General features: G+C 47.1%; 1 pseudogene; it reads left to right on the forward strand.

Moving 5' to 3' along the window:
- The first annotated feature begins 6,976 nt into the window (after positions 1-6,976).
- On the forward strand, positions 6,977-7,115 carry LOC123072734 (uncharacterized; annotated as a pseudogene).
- Positions 7,116-9,166: the final 2,051 nt, after the last annotated feature.

Below are 9,166 nucleotides of genomic sequence, written 5' to 3' on the forward strand. Positions count from 1 at the left end.
TGAGACCTTTAGTACCGGTTCGTGGCACAAACCGGGACTAAAGGTCTCAACACCATTAGTCCTGGTTTGTGCCTCAAACCGGGACTAAAGGTCTAATCTTTAGTCCCGGTTTGAGGCACAAACCGGGACCAATGGTTGTGGGCCAGGAGCAAGGCCCATTGGTCCCGGTTCATCCCACCAACCGGGACCAAAAGGTCCAGATGAACCGGGACCAATGGCCCACGTGGCCCGGCCGGCCCCCTGGGCTCACGAACCAGGACCAATGCCCCCATTAGTCCCGGTTCTGGACTGAACCGGGACTAATGGGCTGACCCGGCCTGGACCAAAGCCCTGTTTTCTACTAGTGTCGGCAACGGTGGGTGCTTGCGCCTCGCCTGGGACAGGCGCCCCCGTCCCTTCTCCTCACATAGCGGATTGTGTCCCTGCCGATGGGATCTGTGCCGCCTGCATGACCCGTTTCCTATTGCAGACCGTTGGTGGGAGCCCTTCCGGCTATGCCTCCGTTGTCCGGCGGCCAGATTTGGTTCACCTCGTCCCCAATCTGGTCCGTCCCGATGCCCTGCTGCCATCTGGTGGCCCTCATTCATGTTCCCGCCATTGCTGCAGTGCACTCTTTGTCAGGGGGACAAGGTGGATGGAGATGACCGGAGCGAATCGTTGTGGCCAGTGCGGTGCTGAGCGGGCTGGCTCGTGGCCTGTGGCAGGTTCCGGTGACACCATGGTTGTGCCGGCAGCATTAGGGTCGGCCATGTTGCGGATCTAGAGTTTCTGGCCCAGATCTATTTCTCTCCAGTGGAGACCCTATGGTCTAGAGCCAAAACAGAGTTGTGCTTGATCCCGGCTTTCATTTATTTGGTTGTTGACGAGTTCCGGACTGCGCCGCCGGAGATCTCTAGTGGGTACTTCATGGCTATAGATTTCTGGATCGGATGGGATTCGGTCGTGTGCGCCCTTATTTCAGCTCGAGTGGCTTCAGAAGGACGTGAAACGAAGCTCTGTAGTCTGTTGACATTATGGAACATGTCGGTATTTTGATGTTCATTTTGAAGACAATGGCAAAGAACGTCAGGATGAGGTCCGAGGTCTTATAATGGCGGATTGAGTCTTCGTGGCAATGAGGACTTTGCTTGGTGATTCGTGACTCATAGCGGCGGCATCAGCAAGTGGGGGCGACAACACATGTGGAGTACTCTTAGCTTTCAGGGTGAAAACCCAGGGTCTGGCCTTAATTGATTGTTACCGAGAGTGACTTCATTGAAGTCTTTGTTTTGAGAGCGCGGATCTTCTCCTAAGTGAAAACCTAAGATCTAGTATCGGACGATGACGGTGCTTGTGCACCGTTTCCTTCTTGAAGGCGTCATTTTTGGAGAGTTTGGATTTTGCGTGTTGTCTAGATGGTGGTTTATGCTGCAGCTACAAGGAACTGACCACTGTAGAGAGATCTTTCTTCTTTCTTCTTCCATTTATCTTTTGGTTGTGTGCACAAACACATTCGATTCTTATAATTATAAATAGATCGATCCATATGCTCTACTCTAAATCCATATGCTTTAAATGGATAAGAGAGATATGGATTTTCCGCTTAGTTCAAATTGTATTCTTTTCCTTCTGCTTGGACACGAAGAGATATGAAATATTTGACTAAGACTGGATTTCATTCCACTTTCCTATTTCTGAACAACAACTTATGTTATCAACCATTTCGTGTTTTCAAAGTTATTAATTGTCTCATACCCTATTTTTTATTTCGTTAGTATGGTGTAGTGTATCTTATGCAAACGGAAGTCTTTATGACATTGCGTTGTTGCAGAGACTATGTGTATTTGGTATCTCTGCGATATTAATATATTCCCTTTATCGAAAAAAATGAAAAATTAAACTCGTTGCGGGACCACTTTCGAGGCATGGAATGGTTTCGAAACGTTTTCTCTCCCATTTTTTGTCAAGTTTTGTAAATTTTCATAAATCTGAACTCATTTCTAAACCTTTTATTGACTGTTCGTTTATCACCTACTTAAACATGTGGACTACAGTTTCTAGTCATATTGTTTCAAATTCGCACACTATGGATACTACTGCATGATGCAAGTTGGATATATGATGACTCCACTTAATTGAGAATGAGCAGGTGTATAATAAGTAGTTGTCACCATTTATATACCATACCAATGGATGGAGCAAAAACCAATCCATTAAGATCTGGAAAACCAACTCAACTTTTGGAATTGTATTCAAGTGCAAAGTAAATAATAGGGAAAGCCTTTTAAATGTCCTCTCTACACAAGACCTTCGAAAATTCTTGATTCAAACCTTGCGCTCCTTCTACACATCCTGGTGAGTGTTCTGCAAAATATTCCTTCTTATTGTTGCATTAAAATAGATTACACTATAGTGGCAAAGCATTAAAACGGTGAGACAAGTTTAGTATTCATAGACTATAAATGAGAGCTTTAAGGAAGATGAAGGATACCTTCTCAAAGTGCAACATACCCATCAAAGAACGTGTAAAACGGATCCGCCTTCGACATATAATGGAGATTCGCTGCCATATGTGCCAAGAAGCTCCAAGAAGACCTTTTGAATTCAAACTGAGCATCCTGGGAAGCTCTATCTTCAACTCGTAGCTTTCTTTTTTCATTAGCCATCCATTCATCGTCGTGGTTGCCGTCAAGTCCAATTTCCATTCTCTCTAGCACTTTGGCATTCAAAATTAAGAATCTCGCAAAGTCAACTATTGGGCCTTTCCCATTGTAGATCTTCAATGCCACTTTTTTTAGTCGGTGCTCAAGACATTCAATTGGATCATCTAGTGAGACATACGTCCTCACATTTTTAGATAATGGATGAGAGAACCATATCTCTGAGTTTAACTGGAGATATGAATAAAAAATATATAAAGACAGTTGCTAATAATTTGGAAACATGACATCTTAACAATTTAAGAAAGATATTAAATCTGAAAACTCACATAAATATAAAGCCTCTCGAGGCAGGGGAAGAATTTGAGGAAGCTTAAGTCAAGCACCGGGTCCAAATCATCACCGACACCTTCAAGTTCTAAAATCTTCACCGTGTGCATTGTGGTTGTCAACCTAATTGTGTTCATTAGCTAAAAGGACAGAATATAGACCAAACTTATGTAGGTATTAATAATCTGTATATATTAATTAATCCACGTGGCATTAAAGAAACTTAAGATTGCAGCTATACCTGAGAAAACATCTCCAATTTAGGAGCATGGATTACCCGGAAGGTGACCACACTATTATCTGTGCCAAATGGCTGCAACCTTGCCCTCTCAAGGCAAGGGGCGTCCTCGATGACCAGCTCTTGGGAAGGTACATAGCTAGAGTGACGGAAGCCGATGCTCCTGAGAGTCCGGGACCGGATGCGGAGGCAGACAACACCCCTAATCTCGGTCATCCCAAGGCTCTCCAAGGCAGGGCATCCGGAGAGCACGGCGTTCAGAGCCTCCTGGGTTAGGGTGACCATCCACAGGGTGAGCTGCTGGAGGAGCGGGAAGTCCACGGCCAGGTTGGCCGGCAGACGGCAGCGGCCGAAAGAGGCCACGCGGAGTGCGGGCGCAGAGCTGAACACGGACGGTGGCAGGGTACTGTTGTGAGCGTTGTATTCGTAGCTGAGCCGGAGCTCCTCGAGATGTGCAAGGTCCCGGGAGCCGAGCCAGCTGTCGGCCCTGGCATCGCCGGTGTCGTCGACGATCGGGTGCCCCGTGCGGAGGTCGTACCGGCGGGGGAGGGATTTGATCATAAAGATGGAGATGCGACGTACAGGACCGAGGTGGCCGGACAGGATGCCGGAGACGGTCTGCTCGCGCAACCGAGAGCCGCCGCCTTCCAGGTTGAGCGGCGCCGCGCGCCAGATGGGACGCCATCGGCGGGAGAGCGCCTGCGTGCGGCAGCCGTCCCTGGTGTGAAGAAGGGAGACGATGGTGCCAAGCACGTCGTTGGGGAGGTTGCTGATGAGATCGGCCTGGCTGGTCGCCATGTGCTAGCGGTCGCCTGGGGGAATTGGCGAACGTGGCGGATGAGGGCTTTGGCCGTGAGATCTTATATCCTCTGTTTTTTCCTCTTTTTTGCAGGGTGATATCTTCTGCAAGGGTAGCGTCATGGGCTGGGTTGGGTGGACGTCAGAGTTGCTTTCCAACTGCGAGACTTTAGATTATCGAAAAAAAAGCTGCGAGACTTTAGGCTTCCTCACGTGAATCAGAGACCTCTGGAGTTCCGAGCAAGCACAGAATTGCCGACGTGCATTACGAGACACCTCAAGGCATGTACAATGATGGCATATCGATACATATGCTCCATGACAAAAATAATTTGAGGCATCTACATTTATTTTTTCTCTTCAATACAAGCTATCACTAATGAGTCTCATTAAAAAATAGAAATAAAGACTCAAGTACATATGCATTTGTACGTTTTACTCCAATCTTTTTAACTTTTGACATCGGACCATATTTTTTCCCTTCAAGCACCCGCCTCCTGGAGAGGATCCCGTTCCCCTATCCGAACCTACTTTACATCATATCTGATCCTACATGGCATGCAAGACATCACCTTAAAGCTATGCATTGTACATGCCCTCAGAGCTCATTTGGTTGCAGCAAATCCTCCCAAGATTCCTGCCTAAAACCAGGGCGCAAAACCTGTTAGAAATTATGTTGTTCCTGTATACGATATTTGTATAAACCTTATAGGGTTGGCCTGGTTGTTGTAATCCCAATTTTCAGGCTATTTATGATAGATCCTAATCTTTGTTTTTCGATAAAAGTTGGATTTTATTCACTTAAAATGAAGTATCAAGAGGATAGAAAACAATGAGTACATATCCTGCCTCTACAGAGATATGATGCCCACAGCCAATACCCACACACCTGTAGAAAACACGTTGGCAGATAGCAAATTCACCTAAGACCAAAGCTATGCCTAGTAGCATAGAAAAAGAAAAATATCTTGAAGTGATCAAATCCGCTATTGACAAACTATGGCAATGGTCATATTCACATCAACCATCTCATGAAACCACAAGGACAACAAGATTCTTCAATAGCACGCCTTCAGGTAAGGAACGACACTCAAGGGTCATCGTCACCGATCCAGCCATTGAAGACTAAAATTTAGGTTTTCCCCTGAAAAAGAGACAAAGCATATCCGAGCAATGCCTTCAACAAGGTGACGACACAACAACACCGTCATTGCCAAGTATAACCAACATGTGTTTGTCCTAGGTTGTCACCCCAGAGATCCTTGAAGTCAATCAAGTGTTGTTGCCACTACTTTTCTACTATCCAAGCAGCTACATGCACTGGTCTAGAAAACCAACCACCACTGCTGCACATACATACTCTCTGTGTCAAGCCGTCGTCCGTAGAATGCATCACACCGTCACAGCCAACCATTAGATCTGGAGAGGAAAACCCTTAGGAAATCGGTGACCACCGCAATCAGTAGCGTTTAGCCGCCGCGGTCCGCACTGGTCACAGTTGCTGCCATGGTCGCCGCAGATGGATCTGACCCAGCAAATTCAGTACCACCCGCGGATTAGTAGCCACTGCAGCACAACCGCACAACAATCGAGCCTCCGAAGTCAACCATGGTGCAGCCCCTTGGCATTACTGTCGCCCCAGTGCATGGCCGCCAGATTTGACGAGGCAGCCAACGCAAAGACCATTAGCTTGCCCAATCCAATCTGGACAACGGGAACGAGAAGATGTCGCCTGAAGGACAGTCAGCAGGAGCCACATGCCGACAATCACCAGCCTGCCCGATCCTATCTGGACGATGTGACGCGGCCGTACTAGCCGATGGGCTTCATATCAGACTTTGTTGCGGTTCTTCAATACCAGTTGAATTGAACGACGTGGCCAGCAACAACCATCGTGATGGACGCTCCCATATCCAGATCAGACGAAGGTGGACAATCGTATGAGGATGGAGCGGACTATTGGGACCATAGACACTGCACGGGGAGCCACCAGGGCCCGATTCCGGCCGGATCCTACAACGTGCCGCCGGGAGGGATGCCCCAGTGCTAGATATGGTGAAGGCAAGGGTGACCACATTGAGCAAGATATGTCGCGATGAATTCTCGCCACCACCGGCTACCAGCGAGCTTTGCTCAGCGGCGTATGCCAGCGGTGGCAGGGGGGTGGGCGGGGCGGCGGCGCTGCCTGGAGTGCGTTCTCGAGCAGCCTAATCTTTGTACCTATATATAACATGCAACGTGCCCCTGCCAATGCATACACTTGAAGCCATCTTTTATAGTACTCAGAGCATGTTCTTCTTCCACATCTTCGCCGCAATAGCTAGCTCTAGCTCCATCAACACCGCACCTACGCTCATCCCCTTTCCTGATACGTCTTTGTCGTATCAATAATTTTTTATTATTTCATGGCAATATTCTACAACTTCAATATACTTTGGAAACATTTATATTATTTTTCGGACTAACATATTGATCCCTTGCCTAATGTCAGTTCCTGTATTTTCTATTTTTTTGGTTTCTCAGAAAATCCATATCAAATGAAGTCCAAACGCAATAAATGTTATGAAGACTTAATTTTTGAATATATGTGATTTTTGGGAAGACTAATCAATAACATGGTCGTCCACATCAATCCTGACCACCAGCTCCCTACGCCCAAGCTCTCCGACAAGGACGGCAAGCCCACTAATGTGTCCAATCTGGCATACGTGATCGCTCAAGCGATCAGGATTCCCAGGTTCTCAGTTTCATCTTCAATTCGATCAAACCTCATATGATGATTCAGTTTGCCCACTGCAACAAGGCAAGAACAGCATGGACTCCAATTGGAGAGATGTTTCCTTTCCAGGCGTGCGCTCGTATCGTTAACACATGGATGGCTCTATGTACTACAAAGAAGGGCACTGTAACCATCCCTGAGTATCTTGGGCGCATGAAAGCGCTCGATGGTGGGATGGCATCTGCAGGAAAACCCGTGAACGATGACGACATGGTGTCCTACATCCTCGCGGGAGTCGACTTTAGCTACATGTCATTCATCTCCTCCATTTGCACCAGAACCGAGTAGATCACAGTCAGCGAGCTGTACTCTCAGCTCACTAGCTTTGAGAATCGACTCACCACTCCTCTGCCAAGGGTGCTACACGAGGAGCTACAACAGGTTCGGTCATGGTAGCGCTAGTCGTAGTGGATGCGGTAGAAATGGCGGCGGCTGTGGCCATGGAAGCCACAACAAGGGAGGCCGCTACCGTGTCAATGGAGAATTCGTGACAAGTACACCCCATGACCAAGTTCATATTACTAATGGCCAAGATATGAAGATCAGTCATATTGGCCTATCTACTCTTTGTACTCCCACTCGTGATCTTCATCTTAAAGACATGGTGCATGTTCCTAGTGCTACTCACAATTTAATCTCTGCTCATTGTTTGTCCATGGACAATCATAACTTTTTTTCAAGTTCACCCATGATTGTTTTTCGTTAAGAAAAAGGGAACGAGGGAAACCCTTCTCCAAAGAAGGTGTAGGCGCAGTCTCTATCCCCTATGATCGGCTCCGTTAGGTTCAAGAAGACAGGCATTTTGTGCCAACAAGCTATCTGCTAAGAGGTAGCATAGAAGGCTAGGACATCCATCATCTACCATAGTTCTTCCTGTAGTCAACCAAAATAACATTCATTTCTCGAATAGTGAGCTGAGTAAAGAGGGAGTTTGTGATGCCAAGAAGGAAAAAGCCATACCTTAATTGTCCTAGTTTGAATAGTGTTTCCAATGCTCCTTGAGCGTAAATTTTCTTATGTGGATGGGTGCCTACCTGTAATTACATTAATAGAAAGAATTACTATATGAGTTTTATTGACGACTATAGCAAATTCACTTGGATATACCTCCTCAAACATAATGCTGAAGTATTCAAAGTCTTCCATGAATTTCAAACGCTCGCAGAAAGACTTTTTAATCACAAAATCATCACCATGCAAACAGATTTGGGTGGTGAGTATGAACGTCTAAATTCTTTTTTCCATTAAATTGGATTGACACATCATGTCTCATGCCTACACGCCTGATCAACAAAATGGGTCTGCCGAAAGAAAATGGCGCCACATTGTAGACGTTGCTCTCTCACTCTCGGCTCATGCATCCATGCCTTTAAATTTTTGGAATCAGGCATTCCTTGCTGCAACTTATTTAATATATCGCAGCCCAAGTGTCGGTGTCAAAACCGGCGGATCTCGGGTAGGGGATCCCGAACTGTGTGTCTAGGCCGGATGGTAACAGGAGGCAACAGACACGAAGTTTTACCCAGGTTCGGGCCCTCTTGATGGAGGTAAAACCCTACGTCCTGCTTGATTAATATTGATGATATGGGTGTTACAAGAGTAGATCTACCACGAGATCAGAGAGGCTAAACCCTAGAAGCTAGCCTATGGTATGATTGTATGTTGTGATTGTTGTCCTACGGACTAAAACCCTTCGGTTTATATAGACACCGGAGAGGGTTAGGGTTACACAAGGTCGGTTACAAAGGAGGAGATATCCATATACGTATTGCCTAGCTGGCCTTCCATGCCAAGTAGAGTCCCATCTGGACACGAGACGAAGTCTTCAATCTTGTTTCTTCATAGTCTAACAGTCCGGCCATTGGAGATAGTGTTGGGGAATGTAGTAATTTCAAAATTTTCCTACGCACACGCAAGATCATGGTGATGCATAGCAACGAGAGGGGAGAGTGTGATCTACGTACCTTGTAGACCGACAGCAGAAGCGTTAGCACAACGCGGTTGATGTAGTCGTACGTCTTCACGGCCCGACCGATCAAGCACCGAAACTACGGCACCTTCGAGTTTTAGCACACGTTCAGCTCGATGACGATCCCCGGACTCCGATCCAGCAAAGTTCTGGGGTAGAGTTCCGTCAGCACGACGGCGTGGTGACGATCTTGATGTACTACCGTCGCAGGGCTTCGCCTAAGCACCGCTACAATATTATCGAGGATTATGGTGGAAGGGGGCGCCGCACACGGCTAAGAATATGATCACGTGGATCAACTTGTGTGTCTAGGGGTGCCCCCTGCCCCCGTATATATAGGAGCAAGGGGAGGAGGCCGGCCGGCCCCTATTGGCGCGCCAGGAGGAGTCCTCCTCCTAGTAGGAGTAGGACTC

Source organism: Triticum aestivum, chromosome 1A (assembly GCF_018294505.1).
Source record: "Triticum aestivum cultivar Chinese Spring chromosome 1A, IWGSC CS RefSeq v2.1, whole genome shotgun sequence".
NCBI lineage: Eukaryota > Viridiplantae > Streptophyta > Magnoliopsida > Poales > Poaceae > Triticum > Triticum aestivum.